The following is a 25575-nucleotide window of genomic DNA, read 5'->3' on the forward strand; positions in this document are numbered from 1 at the left end:
CCAGTTTATTTGCATTTTCAGGTGTATAATTAAATGCAATATTGATCTTACTGTGATTGCAAACACAGCAGAAATGATGAGAAACCCACAGTTACAATTTATCATGAAATATCTCGTAAAATATATTTTAAATGTTATAACATGTCCCCTTATAGTCTAGTTAAACTCTACAGTTTTATGACAGATTTAGAGTAATTGCAGTTATTAATTAGGAGGAGCACTGGTACATTATCCAGGAGAGAACCTTGACAGTTGTAGATAATCTCAAACTGAAGCAACTGATATTTTGCTCTTTGTTGGTTATAGCTAAGATTCTTACAAATACAAAAGCTTTTATAGATTTTATTATAAGCAAAAGATGTGTTAGGTCATTATTATTTGTCCATTACTATTTTGAGAATCATTATCTAGATAGTTGCCTTTCTACTTCTCAGCAATCCAATGCAGGTTGGTATTTGTCTCTACTTGCCAAAACAACACTCGTTCCTGAAGACTTTACACTTAGAGAGAGGTATCAGTGGCATTAGCTACTTATGCTGTACTGTTGCTTAGACTTCAGCTTGCCCCGGGAGCTTAAGAAAATGCTTATATCAGCAGCTGAAATAGTCTTTGCTCTTGACTTCTTGCAAGAAAATCTCCATTGCCAAATGGCAATCTCACTGCAACCTCTGGAATTAGTTCTCATGATGCTGTCCTCCATGGTGCTCCACAGGAGCTGGAGGTTCTCAGTGCTTGGGACCGTGACGTGTCATCAGTTTGTAACTACAATAAATTATGTTCTGTTATTTAAATCATTTTTTTCCATCCAATCTGTAGCAGCTAACTGTCACCTTTATATCCTACAGGCTTTTCAAAGTCTAGCTTCTGATGTGTACTAGGTTGGCCTCTAGAGCCTTTTTGCAAGGACCAATCACTGCAGCAATTGTTAGTTCCTGAAATATTAGAAAAGATCAGAAAAAAAAAAAGCCAGACACAGAATGGAGTTAAACTAACAAGCAATACAATGTGTAACAATGAAACATTTCATAAGCACATTAGCAGCAAGTGGAAAATGAAGAAAACAATGGGCCCACTATTCAAGGGGACAAGATTGACAGTTGCAAAGATGCAAAAATATTTAACGCTGTTTTGTTTCAGCTGGGTAACATGATCCTCATTTGCACTCAAATGGTAAGAATTCAAGCCACAATAAAGAAAAATAAGTGAGAGAGTATCTAGATAAGTTGGTTGTTTGGGCCTAATGAAATCATAGGGGGCTGCTTGAGACCATTTTATACAACACAGATAAGGTTATGAAAAACTGAAAAGGAGCAAACAGCTGAAATTCACCTTATCTGGTTTTAGACATCTACAGAGTGGATATCTATATCTGAATAGTCAGTGGAAAGAAATTGGCACCTTGATGGTGAGATTCATTTGGCCTGTTTTAGACACTGACTTAAGGATGTTACAAATTATGCCCTAGACCCCACTGACTCTTGACTAAAACTACTCTGAAGTGGGTGCATGACTGCTTGAAAAGCTGTCCTTTAATAGTAGTTTTCTATTGCTTGTCATTAAACTGAAAGGATGTATCAAGAGGACGTCAGTAAAGATCTGTCCTGTTTAGTACCTTCATTAGTAATGGGGATGATGGAAATTAGAGGCTGGTACTATATTGTCAGGGTGACTGTAATAGAAATAGCTCCATGCATGGAACAGGATGGTGTCAGAATTCAAACTGATCCCTATAAACTAGAAAGTGAGACTGGGAAAATGTGAGTAAAAGTCACTGAAGACTAAGTGCAAAATACTTTACCAAAGTCAGGTACTCAACTACACAAATACAAGATAGGGACTACCAATGTCCTACAGTTGTGAAAAGAACAGAAGAAAACAGACCAAAACCGCAACGGCTAACACCTAATGTGTAAATGGGACTGCAGTGTGTAAGATGAGTGAAATGATGCTTCTGATAGATTAAGCACTGGTGTAACTTCACAGTTTTCCAGAACGAGATATCAAACAAGATAACTTCTCCTTGCATGGGTGTGAGAAGCAGTTGGTATGAGACTGATTTGGCAGAGCAATTTGGGCACTTCCATCCTGCAGCATTCACCTCATGGGATGGAGAAAACATCATAAGGCCTTTGGAAATATGGCAGCTAGTGGATGTGTAACACCTACTCATCCTACCCCACAGCTATAGTTATGAGGCCCAGGAGACAAATAAAGCTTCAAGAAGCACTCTGCTGACCTAGTGAATGCTCTGGAGGGCTACAGGTAGCCTTGCCTCGTTTGGGGGGTTTATTTCTGTTTGGTTTTTTGTTTGTTTTTTTACTGTTTCTTTGTCTTTAGTCCCTGTATGAAAACACATCATGTCATATAAAAATGCAAGGCCTGGTTCCTGTCTTCTGTCCTGGGAGAAGGGAGGGAAACCTTCCCCTTCCCCTCTTTATGGGATGATTTCATCCGCCAAAATTCCAATGAGCAATTGTATCATAATGTAAATAATATTTTAGCTCATTTTGCTTCTCTGTGGTCAACTGTTTACTTTCTAGGGCTGCATGTTTGCTCTTGGAGTCACCATTAACCTTAAAATTAGGGTAAACTGGTTTGAATGCACAAATATTTTTTCATTTAAATTTTTCTATCAACTTCCTATTTCCCAACTCAGAAATGAAGCTGCTGAGTAATCAATAATCTTGTTCACTAGGAAGAGCTGTCTTTGCAATTTAATGGCCAGGTCCTGCTATAATGAAGGCAATGGCAAGTTTTCTATTCACTTCAGCAGGAATCATATTGGACTCTGGATTAAACAAGTTCACCTGAGGCAGGGAGGTAGTAATCTATCATTTTTAGTCTGGTGTGTGGTTGGAATACCAGACAAACAGAACCTCTTCTTTAGATCTGAAAAGGATTTGTCAAACTTCAAGTGCAGGTTAGGAACTGCTGTTTGTTAATCTGCTTATGAATTTTTTTTAATTAAACTTTTTAAGACAAAAAGGGTGACAGGCATGAGCGAAAGGAGGGATAGACTAGTAAAAGTTGGAGAGAATTGGAGATCAGGGTTTATTTTTTTATCTCTGCTTTGTATTCAGCAGAATAAATGCTAATTTAATACTTCAGACTGGGTTTACAATTGCTTGGCACTACTGTAGTTTTCATTTTCAATTTTCTCATAGCCACTGGCTAAGTGATGCTGGGAGTTAGATGTGTGGCTGTGGGGTCAACCTTTTTTTATTTGTTATTGCAAGGATTGAGGTGCTACCACTACCTTTCTGAAATAAGGAGACATTTCATTCAGAACATCATTCCATATAAAATTACTTATAATTTCTCAATGAAAGAAAAACAGCATTGCCATCATTGTTGATTATACTTACAAATTTTATAGTTGTAAATCTTTACCTTACCTAGCACAGATAAAAAGGACATTTCATCTGTTACTTTGTGACTCGTACTCTGAGTACGCCTCTCTAAATGAGAATCTCAAAGGTCATTTGGGATAGAAACTATTTTACAGAAAGGTCTGTTTGGTGTGTCCCACCCTTTTTGGAGCATATGTAGTCCCTAAAATATACTTTTCAATTGCTGTATTTAACATAAAATACCTTAGCTTACCCCAGCGGAAAATTTGGACCCTTCAATTTTTTGGTGTTATTGTTCAAATCTGTTTGGAGATGTCTGTAATCACTTTGATATTTTTAAAAGATTTTCAGCATTGTCTATATTAAGATTTCCTGAGGAATGAAGATTGACTTGAATGAAGCAGCCATGTGATGGGCAAGATCTTCTCATCTGGGATAAGGATTACACCAATGTGTATTTTAATATCATTATTCATAACTTACCAGAAGTGAAAATTCTCCTGTGGTAAAGATAAAATCTTTCAGCTATTTAAAAAATGTGACTCAGACTGCAACTCCTTTATATGATTTAGCCAAACATACTTGTTCATAGCTGGGAATCCAATGCGTATGGGGAACATCTCTTGCCATGGAGATTGCTGATCCCGTGGTCGACAGCTGTAACATGCGTAGCATGTTAGCTAGTAAAATAGCAGCAGACCAGTTTGTGACACAGTTTCATTTATATATCCCTAAAGGAATACCCGTGTAAGCAAGTACAAATGACTGTGTTAAACAATAACAGGTACCTCAGCTTAGTCAACGAAACCTGTCCCTCTGAGCAATGCAAACCTGCTTTGGCTACATGGTTTTGAGATTTGCCACAAGATTTTGAACTAATATAAGTGCGAAGAGTCCTGTGAGAAAGGAGATGGTCTGTTCACGCATTTCAGAAACCTTCAGCTCCACACGGCGCTGAATCCAATAAATAAGTCTACTACATGAAGCACCAAAATGGGAAAGTCCCCCACATCAACTCTGTTGGGGAGGGAGATGCCACAAGCAGGGACATCTCAGGGAGGATCTGTGAACAAGCTGATAAATCCCAACACAGAGAGGAGATATAAATGAGCAGTGATGTGTGGGAGTTCAGGGAATCAGCACAGCACCCGCGCAAGGAGCATTTTGAGGCACTTTGCTATGCAACAGAGCTCCGTGTTTCAGGTGTAGGTTGTGAATGGTGCCAGGAGCCCAGCGGAGGTGCTGGGGAAGGCAAAGTCGAGCGTGAGTCAGGCTGCCGGCCAGGGCTGCCTTACCTGAAGACAGGGATTCAGCTGAACAAGGCACCGTGTCTACAAGTAGGATGTGGATGATTTCCCTAGTAAAAATTGTTTTTGCTGGCCTGTAGTTCAGTTTTAAAAGGAGGCCCATGTCAAAAACATAAGATGTTTTAAGGAACAGGAAAAAGCCATCTGGCCTCACACGCATGCATTTTTTTTAGTATATCTTAAGCCTACTTCCCTGCTTTTTCAATAAGCTTCTTAATCCCTTTCTCCTCTATGAAAATAAAAGAAAAAAAGGAGAAAAGAGAGGAAAAAGTCTGCAGAGTTGTCTCTTCAACTAATTTCTGTGCTTTGCTGCAGTCACACTTCCTGTTAACTTATTCCATATGTTTATTATCCTTTACGTAAAACAGTTATGCCTGACTTCTTAGTTTCCTCTTTATTTGAAATAATTTGTCATTTTTGTTTAATGCTTAATCAGTTTTGAAAAAATACATCAATTTTACTTGTACTTATAAATGAGTTATATATATAAAATATGTATACAAACTTATACATATATAAACATGATAATAGTTCCAGTTGGCCAGGCTTTTGTTGTAAAAGTGGTAATAAATTTAACAGTTTTAACTTTTCATTGTCAGCTAGGTTAGTGAAACCAACTACTGCTTTCTTCATTTTGGGAGTTATGTGGGAAAATCATTACCATTTTTAACAGAATACACAGTACCAATATTTGATGCAAGCTTGATGTGCAAACAATATACAGATGGTGATTCAAGAAAGAGAAAAACAGAAGTGAATCTGAGATTCATTCAGAAAAGCTATATTTTAAAATAGTAAATGTCAGGTTTCAAGGCAAGGTTTTGATTTTGAAGTTGCAATAGCAAAATAATGAATGGAACTGATTTTAGTGTGTTACTGAGAAAATGCCTAAACTAGTACTATGTAGAAAATTATACTTACAATTTGGGTAAGAAAAAAAAAAGAAGAACAAAAGCAGCAAATATGTGTTTTGCTCACAGACTATTTTTTTTTTTTAGGTTTTGTTCCTTGCTTGTTACTTCTTCTCTTGGAAGAAAAAACTAAAAGGCAAAGCAATCTCATTCTTTGTTAAGCTGGAAATTAAAATTTCCCAAACGTTTTGATTTGAGACATGATTTCTATTATGAAATAAGCTACTGTATCATTGTTGGCCAAAGCAGTTTCCCCTCTAGCATACTTCTTGTTATGCTGAACCTAGCAAAATACCAACTTAGAGGCTTCTGGTGAGAGCACTTCCCTGCAGCCCTGCCAGCAGGCGTACAGTAGGGTTCTCGCTCTGTAAATCACTCCAGTTTGACAGTAGCCATGGATTTGTGAAACCAAAGACAGTCACTGGCAAACCAGGCACAGGCACAAATGGCTCTAAGAGAGGCTTTCTGGACATTAGCCATTTTGCTGATGGACAAGAATTATTTTCAGTGTTTACAAGTTCCCTCCAGTCAACTCATACGAGTATCTAGGAGGAGTTTGCCAATGACCTGCACCAAAATTCTTTGGACAGCTTTATAGTCAGCTTGTACCAGCTGATGAGGTGAATGCATTGGAATGTTATACCTAGTGATTTATGAAGACAACAAGGCTGTAATCTTTCCTCTAGGTTAGAGCCACCTGGCAACTATGATGTGGTGATCTGCCCAGAACAGAGTCAGAAATGCTTACCCACTGAAGGCATTTCAGACCTACAAAAACCAAGCGGATCATGAGTATCCGTCATCTTTTTCAAGCAGAAACGCTGTATTTATGTGGTAGATTCTTTATGTCTCTTAATATTTTTACTGCCTCTTCCCATCATTACATCACACATTTTTTGTTTAGCTGGGTTTTGTTTGTTTGTTTGTCTTGGTGTGAATGAATGGGTATGTTGTGTGTATAAGGAGGTCTGAATTCTTCTCTGGAAATGTCTTTCCACTGACTGCATGGGGAGCCTAGCATAGTTATACTTTTAACTTGAGAGCCTAAAAACACGGAAGCTGAATCTAACATATTGAGACTGTTTGTGAAGGGTATATCCACAAAGACCATGCCTACATTACTGAACTAAAATGAACAAGGATATGGGTCCATGCCCTGGCACCTAGCCATCTGTACCGTTTACCTTTTAGCATCGTCCCTGATACAGTTTTGGCAATGGCCAGCTAGAAGTCCCAGCCAGTGCCTGGGCACAGTTCAGGGGTTAGCGCAAGCCAGGGGCTGCTTTCAATGGGCAATGTGAACACAGTCTCCCTGTTTTGGATGAAGGTGGTGGTAGGGAACAGACAAGATAATTTAACCGTGTGGATGTGAGTGATGACATGGCAGCTGGCCTCGGGGCTGCAGAACAGTCACTGGCCCATTGTATTTGCTAAGGCGGATGTAGCCAAAAGGACTTAAGTGTTGCAACCCTTAATTACATGTGCTCTATCACCAAGTGGAAAACAGTAAGGCTCTCTCTTCAAAGCAAAAGGAGTGTTAGAAAAGAGAGTGATCAAAGAACTCCTAGAGCTATACAGCAGGACATGCTAAGGAGCAGAGTAAGACTTGGGCCAGATCTCCAAAAGTAATTAGATGTATGTTTTCACTTGGGATTTTCAGCTATGATCCCTCTTGCTGAGATAGGCCCCTTAGGATAGATCTTTTCCTACAAAGGGTCATGCTGAATACTTTCAAGCAACAATTTAACTCAAAATAGCAGCTCAACCAGGAAGAAGACTGAGAATTCAGATTAGTATCTCAATTCTTAATTAATACTCATTTATACAGAATGTAGAATCTTTGACTGAACTAGAGTCAGAACAAGTTTGATGCTGTAACTTGGCAGTTAGAAAAATCACTAGGTACACAGGAAAGTAAAATTTCAGTCCCACCTCAAATGCACTAATGCAAAGGGTCAAGAGAACTGGCACACTGGAAAAAAATCTTGGTTTTTCTCAAACTTTTTTTTTCTGAGAAAATAATCTATCCTACCTAAATCAGATAATGCAAAGTGTCTTAGCCAAAATGTAAGCTGACCAGTGCAGCAGAGTGTGCTAAGATCCTGCTCTGCAGCTTATCCAGACTGAAGATGTGGTAGAAGGGCAGCAGGACTCCTTCACCTGCTTCATCCCATGATGGGTTTTCCTCTGTGGATGATGGGGAAAGGAAGAGATAACTTAGGTGCTTGCCTGGGGTTTTGGCCCAGCATAGAAGTAGAAATTACCTCAGGCACATTTGGAGTTGAAGAACTAGAGTGAATTACGCTGAGACAGCCTTTTATGTTGGACTTACTTCTTGTTTCATAAGTCATAGTATTGCATTTCTGTGCTTGTCCTTTGAGATGGGTGCCTTTTAAAGCAGAGAGCATTTTTGCCCATACAAGACATCTGCAAGATGATAGCATTTATTTATAATGTTAATGCTTTATCCAGTACAGAGCTCCTCATGCCGGTACATTTCTCTTTAGCACTCTGAGTATTTCCAGCTGGTGACACCAAATAGCCTCCATTTCCTCATGTGGAACACTCACCAGTTGTTTTACCCCCTCTTCCTTTCCTTTTTATTTTTGCTGCTGGAAGGATGTGGGTGATGATTTATAGAGCATGTCCAATTGGCTCTGTTTGTCTGTGCTGGCCTGCTTCATGCACACTGAGGTCAGTGCTGTATTCGTAGGTAACCATCCAAGGAAAACACCTCACAGCAGGCAAAAATGCTAACTAAGTAAAACAAACTCAGGAATGTGATCATCTGTTTAGCAAAGTTTTCAGCAGTCTTTTCCATTACACTAAGCTTTCAGTCCGCTTCTACAAACTCAAAAGTGAACACGGCACTGTAATACCTCAGACATGCTCAAGTATGTAGGGGACTTGATTTGTTGAAGAATGTTTGGTTGGGGGAACAGGGAAAGCTCCTTTTAAAAGATGGGATTAGCAATATGTACATTTTAGTCCAAAATGTCCAGAGAATTAAAAAGAAAAAAAAAAAGAAGATTGTTCATTAAAAGCTATGGGGTTTATTTGAGTTTTAAAAGGCAAAACTATAATCACAGGACAAAATCATCTCCTGTTGCCCTGATGTTAACTGCACGGTGGGCCCCATTACCTACTTCTGATGTGATTCCCAAAGAGAAATTCTGCTGATATATCAAGGGGAATTTTGATCTCATCCACAGAGCTGCAAGCTGACCCCTGTCTCATGTTTTCTGCAGTTGTAAGGTCAAAAGTATCTTTCATGATGATTCAGTGCATAGCGAGGTCAAGAATCCCCACTTCTGCACGAGGGCAAAATATAATTCCAACCTCTCTGCCAGCGCACGTGCAGAGACGAGTGTGCAGAGATTGCAGCTTGGGGGAGCACTGGGGTAGGTGCGGGGCGAGAGAACTGAAGTCATGGTCACAACTTTCTTGGTGGAGCAGGCTGGCCACAGGCAGAGGAGCAGGCTGTGTTTTTCTAATGAGTGGTTTCCTTGAATGGGTATAAAAAAGAGCACATGGGAGGATAATTATGTGGAAGCATGTGATGCACAAGAGCTTCATGCAGCCGATCCACTGCCGAATCCCCACAGCAGGGAGTTACTGGGCCACGCGGTAGAAAGACCAACAAATATGACAGGTAAACTGCAACAGATACATACCCCTCTGAATATCAGGTGGCATATGCTGTGCTCTTTACAAATTGCCTCCCCCAGCCCGGCCAGGCTCCCAGTCCCTCTTTGAGGTACGAAGTCACACTGTGCCCATCTGGCAAAGCCTGAGGCTGCGCCTGGCAGCTTGCTGCTGCAGCGGCTGCACTCATGTTTGCCTTTGCGGTAATTGGTTTGTATCTGATTTCAGCTCATATGGAAGGGTAGAGGGATAGCAAATTACTTGTAAGTGGTTCATAGACTCCGTGAATGCTTTTTTCTGCCCAGCTCTGCTACCCAGCTGAAGATTTATCCGTGCAAAAGCAGAGACCTTGTGGTTTTTTTTTTTGTTGTTGTGTTGGTTTTTTTTTTGTAGAAAACTACATCTGCGTATATTCCTCACTGTCACCTCCACCCCCAACTCTGATTTTATACTCACTTCCAACCCTCACTTTCCTCAGCACACTTGCTTGTGAGACAGGAAAGGCAAACACATTTTCCCAGTTTTATAAAAGCTCCACTGTTTTTTGTACAAAGAAAAGTTTTGACAGATGAATCTGTACCAGAGAGCCCACGTACCATTGCCTCTAATTCAGCAGCCCTTGATTGCAATAGTCTAATTCTTAAAACCCTTACACAAGGCAAACTCCCTCCTAATTTGGAGACAAACCCGCTTCAGATAATTGAGAGGAACTTGATCTGATTTGTTAATACCGTGCTTGTTTTTTATGGACATTCAGGGAAAACAAATCTACCAGGTCCAGCTCTGCAACTATGTCAACATTATTTAAGTCCAGGCTATCACAGAGGTAAACTAATCTGGCACAAGCCAAAGGAATGAGCTTTGCTTTAAAGGAGACTGTGGACCTACATGATAATAGGAGAAGCAGGAAATTGGTAGCTACTGTCAAAGTCCCCATGCTTTTCTGTGTTAGCTAGCAGTTGCACAACAAGGAGTCTTATTGCCCCTAAATGCGTCTGTGTCCCAGTATCAAGGGGTTACATCCTACTTTCAGGCTTTTCATGCCATCAGTTCCTACGTAGGTGGCGGGCCTCTGCTAATGAACACGTGGTGTTATAGAAGTGTTTCCATAATCCAATCAATTCTTTTTAAACTTCATTATTTTTGGCCATAGAACTGTAGGTGCCATTGTGCTCCATGAGCCAAGTCTGTTACCACTAGATAAGAAAGACATGGACCAAATTTGCATTTTTACATGTGCAAATGAGATGTCCTCAGCTTCCCCTCCCCCTCTCTTTATAATGCTTGTCCTTGCTTTTTCAAATCTTTTTTTTTTTTCCTTCTGAAATACTTGCCAGGTGGTTAAAAAGCTTGCTTTTCTCTGTAAACACCATGGAATACAACACAATGCGCTGCTTTATTTTCAATGATATATTGGTTTCTATGTGTTTATAAAAATAGTTATGAGGCCAGAAAAAAGCATCTACATGCTGGTGATTTTCTCCAGATTTATTGCATATATTATACTTTTCTAATTCAATGGGCTTCTATCTCTGTGCTGAGCAGTGTGAGTGCCTATATGACAAAACCCCTCCTTCTTTTGCACACATGCACGTACATATGAAATCGAAAACCTGCTTTTCATTAGCATAGCCAGCACAATGGAGGCAAGAGTGGAAGCAAGGAGAGAATTTGAGATTTATGGCATCAGACATCTCATGTGAATGAATGTTCATGCCTTAATGTAACTAGTCGCAGATAGAAGATAAGCCTAGCACTGAAAAGAAAAGCTGCTGTTCCATATTGTGAATATACACACTTACACTGAATTCTTTTTTGGGTAGGTTCTTATTTCAATCTAATTTACTACTTACAACATGAATCCCAAAGCACATTGAATCATTCACACTGGATGCAGATGTGCACACACTAAGCACACATGTGGAAAGGTAAAACTCCTGTTATAGATGAGGGGAGCTTTGTCAGCATAATGGCTGCAGAGTGAAGGGCTCCAGGCTAATGCGCAACACATACAGAAAGCCATGCACACATCTTACTCTGTTTACAAAAACTTTGTGTGATAATTTGTCTTCATACCAAGAAAACATATTGTTAACCATATTTTTCTTCTGTTTTATCTTAATTTTAGATATCAACTAATAACAGCACAGTATATTTAACAGGAAGAAAAGTTTTAATACTAAAAAAAGCAAAATCAGTAACAAATTCTTTTTTTCACATTCAACTACAGAATAATTTAGAAAATCTCTGATTTCCTGCTGAGGAATTGAACTAAGACACGGTTCAGTTATCTGAGTACAGCATCAGGAGTCACTAATTCTTGAGGGCTTTTTTTTCTTGTGCTGACTTTCCCTGAAACTGTGACCAGGTTGTTTCTCTTCTTTGTTCATAAACATTTTTTATAATACAGTGGATTGCATCCACATGTTCTGAACATCCATGCATTATAGGTATTAAGGAATCAGATCCAGGCTGCATGCAAATAGTTCCAAGCTGATGAAATTCAATGCAAGTCATTCAGGATTCAGTGGCATAGCCATCATATTTAATTTTTTCTCAATATTGGCAAAGCAGCTTTGAAGATATATATTGTTAAATATAATTCTTAGATGAAGCTTACAGGTCAGCCAATGTCCATTCTTAGTGAACCAAATTAATCACTCGTGTAAATACTATGGTCGTATTAGAGTCATACCAGCAGTTAATTTAATTTAATCATTTTCAATGAGTGCAAGTTATTGTGTGCATTTCAAAACTGAATAAAGATTTAGAAAAGGGGGAGAATTGTCATATTATTCTCCCCAAAAGTCAGTGTTACTAAGCTGAACTGTTGCAGGTTTAATAGCTACATTAAAACTGTCTGCTGGACTTTTTCAAAGTTTTGTCACTACAGTATTCTCCTGCTGAGGCTCCTTAACCACACGGCTTTCAGTCTGTAGCAGCCAGATCTCTCACAGTGGAGCATGAAGCAAGAACTAGTCTGTGTGGTGAACAAAACAACTATGGTTTTGGCATATTAATAGAACTGTGTAACATTTTTAGAAAATAGCAAATTCAGCCAAAAATTGATTGTCCTCTATGAATGTGAGTCAAGCTCTCAGCATGGCTCCAGCTGGCTGAAGCTTGGCTGGCTGACTCACAGAAGTGGAAGTGTCAGCTCATGGAGGAGGTAGGAGCTTGGATCATCTCCTTCCCTGGCTGCGGCTTGGAGCATCTTCTAAACCACTGCATGCTACAACAATAATTCTTCCCCTGGCACTTTTCTGCTGCTTATAATACACTGAAAGGGTCTGAGACAAATTAAAAATACCACGAGAAGTTCTGTCACCTCCACGTGGGCTGTTTGGGTGCCAGTCCATGCATTCATGAGCTTACTCTAAGTGTAACAGCATCAGGGAAGGAGGCCGAGAATGTCCTGCTACTGCACAGCCCTCGCTAGCCCAGGGAACAGAGCACAGTCACAGTGGTGGGAGATGGATATTCAAATTTCACCAGGAGCCAATGGAAAAGTTTAGCCTGAATCTTTTGTGTCATGAAGTTAACACAGGGAAGCACTCTCTGTCTTCTCTCTGTTTTCTGTTTAGTTTTATGATTTTGAACTATTATTTCTTTTGCTTTTCTGAACCATACTTGATCCTTTCTGGTTTAGGTAGTCTGGAACATTTTTCTTCAATGCGCTTTTAGGGGGAGGTAGGAGTTAAGAAGACAACAATTGTTTTGATCTGATTTTTTTTTTTTTTCATTCAACAGCCATAGTGAAAAATCAATTATTTACACAACACAGAAGGTCAATGACCCTGACACAGATCCAGGGCTGGAGCGGAACCAGTGCAGAATATCGTGCAATCCTGCATTAGTTTATGTTATTTAGCAAGCACGTCCTGAATCTGTGACATAAAAATTTGGTCCTCATAGGCAAAGTACACTACCCAGGTTCTCTCTTTTTTTTTCACAATTGATCCTTGAATGAAAAACACAGTAGATGTGTAATACATTATTACTGCTATTATAATATTTATGTACCAGGATCATGTTAATGTATCTTTCTTTGCCTTATCTGCTCAGCTTCTCTCTGTAAGTAGGAATGAACTAGCACTACAAGCCTGGCAATTAGGCTGGCAATAAGAACAGATTACTGTGAACATGGAAAAAAAGATAATGATGTCCTCTTTGTGGTCCTCTTTATACTTTTTATTGTAGCTTATATATATAACTATAAAAGAAAGATATTCAGAAGATTTGGAGCAAAAAGGGAAGAGAAAAGGAATGCCAGGAAGAAATTCACCAGGTCGTGATTTCATGTAGTTTCATAAGACTTGCATTTTGCCAGAGAAAGGAGTAAGTTAAATGAAAATTAACTGTATTCTAGATATGGCTACATGGAAGAAATTTCTATAAGGAGAAGAAAAAGATCTGATTTATTTATAGAAAACTAAGACATCTGAAAGATGGGGTCATCTCGAAACATTTCCATTTCTTCTTTTTAATGAAAATATGTCATTTTCCAGTTCACGATAATATTCCATTTTGATCTAGTTGTATCAGTCAAGATCAGAAGCTGGTGATGGAGTTGAATAATCCCTCATTTCTTTTGTTTAAAAGGCCCCTTTTTTATTTATCAGTAATATTGAGAATGACTCTTTGCCCTCAGACATGGCAAGAATCAAACAGCAGATAGCATTTTCTGTAATCAAATTTCTAAACCTCTCCTAACTGGCAGTTTGCCCCCAAATTTCAACACAGCTGCTCTTCAGCATTATATCACAGGCATCTCCTAGATGCTCTCTGGTCTTCTTTGACTTCCTCTGGTTGTTCTGGTACACAGATACATAGTTGGAGTCAACTCAGTCTCACTGTTTGTCCATTCAGTGTTAGATCACTTGGATAGCATAGCCTGGTTTTGCCTGCATTTGGTCCTTGGAAAGTAGTTTTCCATTATTTCAGCGGTCACTAAATAAAGGAAAAGCTAGTTCGTCCATCATGTAGCCTCAGCAGAAGTAGTTATAGCCCAGGTCCAACCATAGCATGAATAGTCTTATACTATATAACCAAGGAAAGATGCCCTTCCTTTATATTGTAAGGCTGGAGACACCTCACTGGCACCTAAACCTAAGCATCTATTAAAGTAATCCTTTTAAATTAATGTCTATTATTCTTATGTAGTTAACGAGGCTTGTTACATGTCTTTGAAGATTTATAATCTGCTAAAGTTTAAGCAAAGCTGAACAAATATGATTTTCTAAAAATTTTTATTTTTCCTGAGGCCTTCCAGGGCCTCCACCTCTTTCTATTGATAATACCAGACACTAAAGTAGACACTTCAGAAGGATTGCTTCACTCAACACCTGAACCTGAGGTGTAAGCCAGGGGCCTGTTTTAGGCATCCTGACTAAATACATGATTTCAGAGTCATATTTAACTTTGAACCATAGGCTTACTGTGAATAGTATTGAAAATTATCTCTAAAGTTTAAAATATGATCTTACAACATGATTTGGTTATTCTGAACACAGATTCCCACTTTGAAAAATGAAGCCTTGGCATTTGTAATTTGATACTTTTAGTTCTATGGTAGCTGTAACTGCAAATTAAAAAAGGATATTCAGCTTTCAGATCTGTCTTAGACTTTATTAATTTGATGTTGCAGATAATGAGCTCTGCCAGATTAGTACTAGCTCCCTATGTTTGGCTGCTGAAGTACAAGAAATATCTCTCATGATTTACATCAAAATACTCAAATAATTACCACATTTAGATATGACAACTAAAACTAATGTGGAAGTAAGTCAGAATGTGTAGTGGGAGAGGCCAGCCTCCTGTTTCCTAATGAAGTAGGTTTTTTATTTTCCCCAGTATGAAGATATTTGTGATGGATAGGGGAAAGAAGCATAATAGGGGTTCAAAGAGTGCAAAAAGAGAATGGGGTAGAAAATTGGGAAGTCAAAATGGCCGTGATGGTGGAGAGATGACTGCTTTGCTCAGACAGCATTGGGCATGGCCTGCTCCCTGTGGGAGCCATGTCCTCAGGGGACTCAGCTAAACGGACGGGACAGGAGGCTGCTTCTCTCATTAGCAGCAGGAAGCACAACAAGTGCTCTTAATTACATTTCTCATATAGTGTTTAGCTGATCTTGCAGACAGCGATGATGGACCCTGAAGTTGCCACACACACTCCTGGCAGGCACTGGGCTGTAGCTGAGGATGTGGCTGAACTCTCTGTGGAGGCCGTAATGGTTGCACGAGGCCACATGTGCTGTGGCAGCAGTAGTAAAGACATCGCGGACAGCGTGCATGCACTCTCGTACCACCAATGTCAGTGCTGGCGGGAGGACAGCTCAGGTCACCTCTAAAGATGTGTATGCTACCCACAAAGAAGCAATGCCCAAGACTGTCACAGTGTTATCTTCTGTCATCCCAAAACTACCGACCTGATGCTGAGGATGATCTGAGCTCACCAATGGTCACCTGCAGTATGCACCAAACCAGAACAGGTCTAAGATGAATGGAGATGGCCTGTGGGAACCCATTTTTGTTCTCAGAGGTGGCTGGTGATGATACCAGTTGGTACCAGTAGAGCCAGCTATTGCTGTCTGGCCTTTTCCAGACCACTGATTCCACAACCTGGCAGAAATGCTGCAGAAAAACCAAGGTGGATGCAGAAGGGCACTGTGGTGGCAGGTCACAGGATAGGTAAGGGGTACAGGCAGGGCCTCGCAGTGCCACCACAAGGGCTTGCAGGCTGCCTGTTACTGCCACAGGACCCCTATTCAGTACACACTGTGGGTATGGCCAGGGTAGTCTTTGGGAGCAGCCAAATGGATCAGTGTGCAAGTGGCCTTTATGCTGTTAGCAGTAAGGTTCCACTGACATTTACTTTTTCTAAATATCCTTGAAAGCTGCTCATTTTTGACAAGACTGACTGGTTTGACGCCTCTGTCAACACTAAGCCACCTCTGGATCCAGCAGCTAGGTGTCTTTTTTCCTAGCTCCCTTCAGGGCCTCCCTCTGGTTGACCTTCTTAATCATCAGTTGAAATACATAAACTGCTTCATAAGCATTGGTCTGGGACCCACACTTTCTCTGCTTCCATGAGTTTTGTGGTTAGGGATACTCACACTTTCCCTTGTGTGCACATTTTCTCTGACAGTACTAGGCTTTACATCCACCATTCAAAGTAGACAGCTTCAGTGTGAGGAGCAGAGCTTTTGTCTCCAGCAGAAGATCCTGGATTTTGATGAATTTGGCCCTAACTTGGAAGGTAGAGGTTCGACGCTCCTCAGGCAGAGGGCAGAACAAAGTGGAGGTTTCCTACATTTTGAGAGTGCGCTCACTACTGCATAAGATGGTGGATCCCTCGCTGAAAGAAAAATGAGCGCCCCACAATTCATTTGAAATAAACGGTCAGCAGTACTAAAGACTAAGAGGACGGGGGTATTTTCTGCTTGAAAGCTGAGGGGGTAAGACAAACTCTAGTGCTTAAGTTTTGGCTTTATGAATTTTGCTTTGAGGTGCTTGATTTTTCTCAGGCATTGCCTAGGAGCCAAGGCTTTCACCCAGGGCTGCAGATGCTGCCATTGGGGTTGCTATTTATCAGTGGAGTGCCACAGCTCCTTAGAACCCTTTTTGATCTGGGTCTTAGTCTGAGTCTTATATTCATGAAACCTGAATTCACTAATTGATACAGCAATTTCCATTTAATCATTCACACTAAGGTATTTTGGGTGTCCTGATATTTCATTCAGCTGAGAACAGAAAATAACTGTTACAGTGATGGGGTGATACAGGCAATAACTGTTGATAGATGTTGACTTTAATAGCAATGATAGGCTAGATTGTAAATTAATGGTCTGTGTTGAGCAAGGAACTGAGGCCCTGAAACAGATTAGGAGGGAGCCTGTGTTAAGTCACAGGCTGCCCTAAATGAGACACTTTTCAGAAATCATCTGTGCAGCCTGACTTGATGGGGCGTCAGCAGGGGCCTCATGAAAATCTGGCTCCTGTGGTCATGCACAAAACCGATTGTATTGTACTGTCCACAGCCACAAATGAGTACACCTTTAGTACATTTGCCTACCTATATCTTGTACATAAAATAATATTGCCAAATTTCATGATTTTATTCTGTCTTGTGATGTTTGGAGGTGCGGCTTCCACTTGGGATCTATATAAGAACCTTACACTGCATATTTATAAAAAAATAAGTTGTGTTTATCAAAGTCGAAGAGAAAAGCTGGAACAAGCATGCTCTAGGTGACCAAATGTTACAAGGTGATAAAACTTTAAAGAGAAGAAAAACAATTTAAAGCCACCAGAAATTTTGGAGACCTAATTAATAATTTTTGAATGTTTGAAATTACAATACTGATACATAATGTTATCATTAAAAAACTACTGGTTGTGTACGTATCTTAATATTTTGATTTTTTATTTCTACATACATTAAATATATACAGAGTTTGAACTGTACATTCAATTTCACATAAGAGCTAGGAGTCCACAATGAGCTGATTTACGTCCTTTCTTATACAATGAGGTTTGTATCAGTTGCCTCCGTGGAAATGGATTTGTTGTGCAATGATTTGCCACATTCTACCTTTATTTAACCCTATTGATTTTAGGTTCACTTACTGTTGCACAGTCCTTGCAGTTTGGCATATTTTCCTTTGTAACTAAAACCCAGGTCTTTCTCACATATATTTTTACCCATTCCATAGTTGCAATTTGAGAAAAACAATTTTAAAGCTGTTGAAATTATCCAGCAAATATTTGCAATGGGCTTGTTTGCAAATTGCCTGCTGTAGCTAGTACAACAGTATTCACTATCATGATAGGGCACAAAAAGACATGTTTTTGGGGTAATTTTTTTTGACAAGGTGGGCACACTACCAGCCCATCACAATTGCTGCCCGGTTCCTCTAGCTCTTGGGAGCAGGCAGGCCTGCCTTACACGTGGCTTCTCAGAGCTGAAACACATTGCTGGCTGGTTGCATTTTGTTTCTATAAAAGTCAGGGTTCCCAAACCAGCAGGAGCTGTGAGACCCCCTTGTACTAGGGGGTAAACCAGGCCCCCATTTAGCTCTAACGAACTACTGGACCAGGAGGGAACTGACCCCCACTTGTTGTTGCCCCCACAGCTAAAGATAAAGCTGCTCAGCTGACTTAGAGGCATCTCGGCGAGGCAGCAGATACTGATCTCCAATAGCTCAGTCTGACATAAAACTGGAATTGTGGCTACTCAGGGAGTTATTAGAGCCTTGTACCAACTACAGACACTGGACCTTTTCTGAGGGGCTATGCCTACCTCCTCTGTTCCTCTGAGCTCTTCGGCAGCCTGCTTCTTGCTGAGATCAGCATCATACCACATTGTTCGGAGCACTGCATGTACATGTATGGAGCCAGGTTTTCTGCTGCTTTACATCTCGTGTGCTTGCTTACAACAGTGCAGAGTGGATGAGGAATGCTCCTCTTTATCTTTCAATAGCATTTTAAATTCTGCAGTAATATAGATGAGCGCACAAGATTGAGGGCAATGACAAATCCAGTCTGTACTCTTTTAATGCACGCCTGCTACATTCACAGATATTAGTTTGACTGGACAATATTAATACTTTTTCTTTCTTTTTGGTAAGCCCTTTCATTAACAGTAAAATAGCATAAGCAGTTCCTTGAGGAATTCAGGGTTTACCAAAGCTCCTTTGAAAAATGGCAAAGTAGTTTTGAATTTTAGAGTTTCAATTAGCTTCACAGATCAGTCATAAGGTTAATTTACACAAGCATTGAGTACAGATAGCTCCTGTAAGTTATAATTGAAGCCATGGATTCTTAGTCTGAAAAGTCAGTCCCTCAACTTCTATGTTTTAAATATCTAAAAGGTAAAGATCCAAATTAAAGTATTAACATAATGGTTAGGAGAATCTATTAATAAAGTAATAGGGAGAAGCAGAAATATTTCCTCACACAAGGCAAAAAGTAAAAGCTAGGTATTATACCCCTTATGAAGATGTAAAAGGGCCCCCCACTGCTTTCCCCCTCAAAACTATTTCAAATTAAACTTAAAATAGAACTGAAAGGAACTAAAATTAAAAAGCAACCAAAAGGTTTGAACCCCCTTGTTCACTTGGTTATTGCCTTCATAAATCAAAACTAGACAGCAAATGAATTGGCTGTACTTACATTGTTGTTTATTTGCCATGCAGTTATGGGGCCATGGCAAAGCAAAACAAGATGATCATTGTTTCAACCAGACCTAGAGCCTTTAGCTTAGCCCCTGCTGTCTGTTCTAGCTTTCTCGTCAGACTAGCAAAAGCAAGAAGTAACGTGCTATTTGGCTGCTGCTTTATTTTCCCTCACTCTCGGATCCCTGATTGACTTGACTGTGATGTAAAAGGATTCAGTCTTGTTGTGGCAGTTTTGGGAGAAAGTCACGTAACAAATGGCACCCTCACTGAAAAAGGTAAATGCCATAGAAATCACAGTTGTTTTAAGAGCCAGAACCTGCAGGTATTTTTGGAGCTTAATATATTTTTAAACATTTTCAGCACAAATAATAGAAGCAAGACTAGGAAAAGGCAGTGTTATGCCTTCTAGGACCTTTTTATGACTTCTACATAATGGTTGCTTGACACTTAGAGCTAAAATGAAAGACGACATGGGCAAGTTAAACATACAGGCAGATAAGATGAATTGCCCAGTCAGAGTGTTCCTCTTCATCATCCTCAAACAGCTCTGCAATTAAAAAAACCAAAAACCCAACATTGTTTACTTATGTGAATAAAAGAAGGAGAGAATTTGTGATGACACCACAAAAAACTCTAGTTTTTGTTATGGCTCCAGCCTTCTGCCTATCCACTCTCATGGGCCCTCAAAGTTTACGGAGCTCTCAGTGCAAGAGCAGGACCTCTCATGAGCTGCCCTTTTCAATTGCTAGCACCAATACTTTTTCTATTCTCTGTATTTGGGACTCAGAAACATATGGATGGTTTTACTTTGCCATCAGTAAGACCCCACCATGAATGATCGTTCGTTATTGTCATAGCTGCCAGCTTGCACAGAAAAATTCCAAAGTGTCAAATTGTGGCTACTAATATAAATAAACAAATTGAAGAATACAGACTCCTCCCCATGCCTTGGCAACCCTCCTAAAAACCAGCTTTATTTATAAACTCCTCTGCCTCAGTTGTTCTCCTTTCATGATTGCTTCAATTCATTTTGTTGAGGTTGTGTACCCAAAGCAAATATATAAGAAAAAAATTTATCAAGACCAAAAATTGCTCTGAGGGTGCCTCAGGTCTCTCACTCATTGTGTGATTTCAGTATTAAGGGAAAGTATAATTTTCATAATTAGGCATCTTCAAGCAATGAAAGATGTATTGAAGAATTGAGAGAGGCACAGGACAATGTTGTTATTTACTTATTTTTAAAGTACAAAGTTCGAATGACATTTCAGGAGTAGGTTCTCCATCTTTAACATATGGTAAATAATGCCACTAACTTGAATGGGTTCATTGTGGATTTTCAGGTAGTTTAAGTGAAAACACATTTTTCCTTAAATATTAAAACGTGCTCATTAAACTTGCTCTTTACTGTGTTTATACCTCTCCCTTTAGCAGTGCCGCACTGTCTGGTGTGTCTTTTTTTCTCTCAAATAGCCAAACAGCTATGAAAAGGCAGAAAGCAATTTTACTGTTCAAAACTCCATTATGCCTGAAAAAGAAAAATAAACAAACCTAGAGACAAAACCATTCCCTCTGCATTCAATCATCATGATGAGAGAAAATGCACATTTTTGTAATCAAAGCTGTATGAAGACTTCAAGTTCTGTGACACACAGATGGCAACAGATTACTGGGTCAATTCGCATGATCTGTGTTGATATTACTCAGCATGATATCGTGCAAACATGTTTTCCTAAATATTTCCACTGCTTGGCAATTTTCACTGGGATACCTGCCTGTTTTCACCTGGTTGGAATTACCATAGCAAAGGAGCAAAACTTGCATCATCTGGAATCTGCAGTGGGAGCAGAAGTCCTCTTCTGGATCCAGCCACACAAGTGGTAGAGATTACCCTTTGTGTGAGGTAAGATCAATTGGGCTCGCTCAGATCACCCGTAGAAGCTGTGGGAGCTAAACCCTTTGATTTTGCCTGAAATAGATTAAGGAATACTAAACCCAACTGCTCTGAACTATTGGGACAATAACTTTGGCGGGCTGAAAGACAAGAGTAACTAGGAGGTGCAGGGAAAAGAAATCTCTTTCCCTTGCATGGCTGGACCTGGAGGAGGATGTCTGCCAACAAACTGAATGACTCCAGAGAAGAGGAGCAGCTCTGCAACATCAGGAGTGGGAGCTTTCTGGTGCTGCCCCACTGCCTTTGTATGGACAGACTTGGAGCAGAACAGTCTTGTTCATTCCTGGTCCGAGACAATACCCATTCAAATACATGGAAATAGTCCCACTAACCCAGTCATGCTGAGTAGCCTTTGGCTACTCCTCTAAGACTGTTGAAAAGGGCCAGTAGTTACTCTGGAATCTGCAGTTGAAGCTGAAATCATTTCACTGATTTCACTGAGGAGAGATGCAGGGAACAGGGTACAGCTGGTGCTGGAAGTGGCTTTGGGCCCTGCCAGTTTGGATAAGGAGTTTCCCTTTGCTCCTGGGGGAGCAAAGTCCTCTGGGTGATGCGCGGCAGCTGTGGTCCCCTCGCACCCCACCGAGGGGCTGGCACCGGCTGGGGAAGCCAGCCCATAATCACTAGCACCTGACATGCACTAGATTTAATTTCTGACTTGGAGGTGAAATGCAACACAATTACCGAGTCTGGTTTGAATTATAACCCAGTTTGGGTACAGCCTGCAAACTACAGTCCTCTTTGCTAGGCGTTTGTCCGTGACAGCTAGAAAGGCTTAAAGTCGCTGCACTGAAGCAAGCCCTGCAACTGCCTGGGAAAATGCTGGAGTAAGGACAGTGTAGAGCCTGGCTATTGCCTCCTCCCAAAAAACCACGCAGCGGGGCAGCGGTCAGCTGGAGACTTGGCTGGGGGAAGTGTCCTTCCCACCCTGCTTTCCGCGGGGCAGCACATGGAATCCTGCCCACAGGAAGAAGGCACGTACGGGCGCACGCAACCGCAGCACAGAGCCTGCCCGCTGCCGCTCCTGCCCCCCCGGCGCAGAGACCCAGCCACGAGGGAGGCTTCGGGGCTGGCTCCGCCGGGCACCACGGCGAGGGCGAGGCTGGGCAGCATGGGGGAAGCAGCCTCCCCTCCTCTTCCTCACTGTTGGGACTCTGCGCTTTTCCTCTCTGGGGCATGTCGGGTGCTGGCAGAGCGTGGCGGCAACCTGCGGGACAAGCGGCTGTGGCCCCCAGCCCCCCCGGCCCCAGGGCCATGGCAGACCCTCCAGTGGGGAGGCGAGATCGGGAAGCACCGGCGCATCGGCAGCTTTCTTTAAACGAAATCCCTGAATCCCATGCAGCATTTGCAAATCCTGCCAGAAGCTGAGGCACAGCACAGGCACTGCAGGATGTTTATTCCCCGCCACCACCCCGCTGGCTGCTGCCAGCGGGTACCATTTTGGGGAGGTACCCCAGCATCTTGCCGCTCCTCGATGGAAAGGCACAGAAGCACAGCTGTTCTCGAGTAGTAGAGGCCCCTCTGCTATTGATTTCTACCCATTCAGCCCTGCTGTGGTATATAAAGTAGGCTTAGCGTGAGCTGTTTGCACCAGAGCTAGATTTATTCTCGGTGAGCCCGGTTGTGCCTGACATTAGAAACACATCTTGCGCAGAATCTCATTTTTAACATCCGCTATAACATGCTTTATTGTAGCGCATTCAATAAAGGAAAGGAAGATTTTTGGAAACAAACAAAAAATAAACCCAACATGTTACAGCAGTTTCTAATGTAGGATACCTGCAAAACTAGAGCTCACCATATGCTAAAAGTATCATATAATTCTTATACCTGTGGGAAAGATTTTTCTCTTATACATGAAATGGACTGTATTACAAACAGCTTGTTAAATGTGTGACAGATCGGCTTGAAACGATGGTTCTTGTACTCTACAGGCCTGCACATTTGCTAATAAACTGACTACATATACAAACAGTCTGTTCCAGGGTTTAAGCTCCTATTACACTGGTTCATGTTTCAACATGCAGCCACTCTGTAGTTTGTGTTTTCAGCAGAACAAGTAAGTGGATGCATATGCATTACAATTCCAGACATCATTCCATACCAGATGTGGTGCCTTTATTTTTAGTACTGCAGGAGTGTCTGCTGACCCTTTCTCACCCCATGTCTAATGAAAGATTGACTGCTCTGGGTTTTCTTATGGTGAATTATATATCAGAGGACAGTGGATTTAAAAATTAATTCAAGATTAATTTAGGGATGACTGCACATGGAATTATTTGGCCAACAGATGAAAAATGAAAATTTCACTACAAAGAAAAAAAATTGTAGAAGTGTCAAATTTTAATCCAATTTTCTATAAAGAATGATCATGTTCTGAGACCCTTCTGAGGACTACAATTAATCATTCAGAGTGATACCCCTTTTCCACTTGCTATGCAAGCTCCCCTCTGAGCCAAAGCACCATCCGTGCTCCTCTGAAGCAGGGATTCATGTGCTCAGACAGTAAAATAAATTAGCACTGTACCAAATGGCTCCAAATTCAGGAAAACACAATGGCTGAAGCACACACTTAGGTGAAAGGAGGCACAGCTATTGCATGGACTAAAAGAGAAAAAAATGTAGTACCACTTCTAGCCAGATTTACAGCCTCTACGAAGGCTTGTAACTTTTTAGGCAAATGAGAAATGAATCAAAAGCCAGAAAATGGATCTCTCTCATTTGAGGCTCTGTTAAATTTTAATGGCAGTGCTAGATGTAATACAGACACCCCTGCTTCACTAAGTCAAAAGGAAAACACAAAATTGACTAAATTTTATCTTATATCTTTAACTGTTGTGGGATTTTTATATTAAATAAAATAAGACGAGAAGACTAATGAAAAGCAGGCTAACAAGATGGATGCTAGGAGCTCACCTTACTGAGTAAAGAAACAAATTTTGTAAAAGAGGAATAAATAATTCCTTTTAACTAGTAAAACATACTGGTGTAAACAAGCCTGTACTAAATAAAAACCTCCGGTTGTCATGATTTCAGTGATATAGTCCTGTATTTATTCTCTTTTAGTGTAAGTATTTTAATATTACATAATTTTTATTGCTTTTAGTATTCCTTCTTTTCTGGATATAACATGCATGGAGGATGAAAAGAAGAAAACAGAGAAAATACACTGTATTCTTCAACTGTCAGAATTATCTCCAGAAATAATTTTTCTGTATTCTCATATCCACAATTTTTTTTAATCAGTTCTTAAAGTTAGCAGTGCCTGTTTTTCAAAGTGGTGAATGAACTGTAGAGAATGAAGGCTCACACAAATGGAACTGTAAACTGAAAAGAGTTGAATAAAATTGAATGCACTTTCCATTGTGGAACATAGAAAATTTAAAGGCCTTGCTGCATCGTATGAATAGTACTGAGCACATAGAATATGTTAACGACAAATTAGCTGGGCAACCATGGGTGCAAGATAAAAATTGCATCAAATCAAGGGTTGCAGCCTGCAGGAGCAGAGCAACTAATCTGCATAAACTCTCCCTACCTCCCTGTCCGTTTTGTACCTTTCTCTGGCTTCTTACCTTATTAGAGAGGAAAACATTTTAAAAGGGACTCCTGCAGGCTGGCTGATTTCTTGCTGAATCAGCCAGCTTGTATTGAATTGATTTCTACATCTTCCACCTCATGAAAGCTAGAAAATGTTTTTAATTGAACATGTCCTTAATTTACAGGACATGCTGGTGCAGAAGAGAAAAGGCTGAGAAAGGCAAAAAATGCATCCTGTATTTATATACCATAACGATGATGAGGTCTTTTATATATTGGAAATGAATGGTTATTTAATATGTGTTCTTTACCAAAAGGCAATGTATATACCATTAAATGTATGTAACAGAAGCATAAGTGCAGTAGCATTTAATTCTGAAAAATAAATAGAATCTAGTGGGGGGGCAAGTAGTGAATAGGGATGTGCTGTAAATGTACAGTGAATAAGAATAAGGCCCTGTTCTTCCCATGATCAGACACCAATGACACTGGAAATTGTTTTGACAATAAGGTCGCTAGTTTTCAAGTTGATCTGCTGAAGTTCAAATGCATGTATTTTCATCGTGCTTGCAGGAGAAATGTAATTTTGCTAACTCTGTTTTAATGGATTTTTTTCAGGCAAAAATTACAACCAAAAAAGTCTTGAGTTTTTAATTAAAAAACATGTAACAAAAATCTTTTCTCAGGTTGTAC

This window comes from Buteo buteo, chromosome 17 (assembly GCF_964188355.1).
Source record: "Buteo buteo chromosome 17, bButBut1.hap1.1, whole genome shotgun sequence".
Lineage (NCBI taxonomy): Eukaryota > Metazoa > Chordata > Aves > Accipitriformes > Accipitridae > Buteo > Buteo buteo.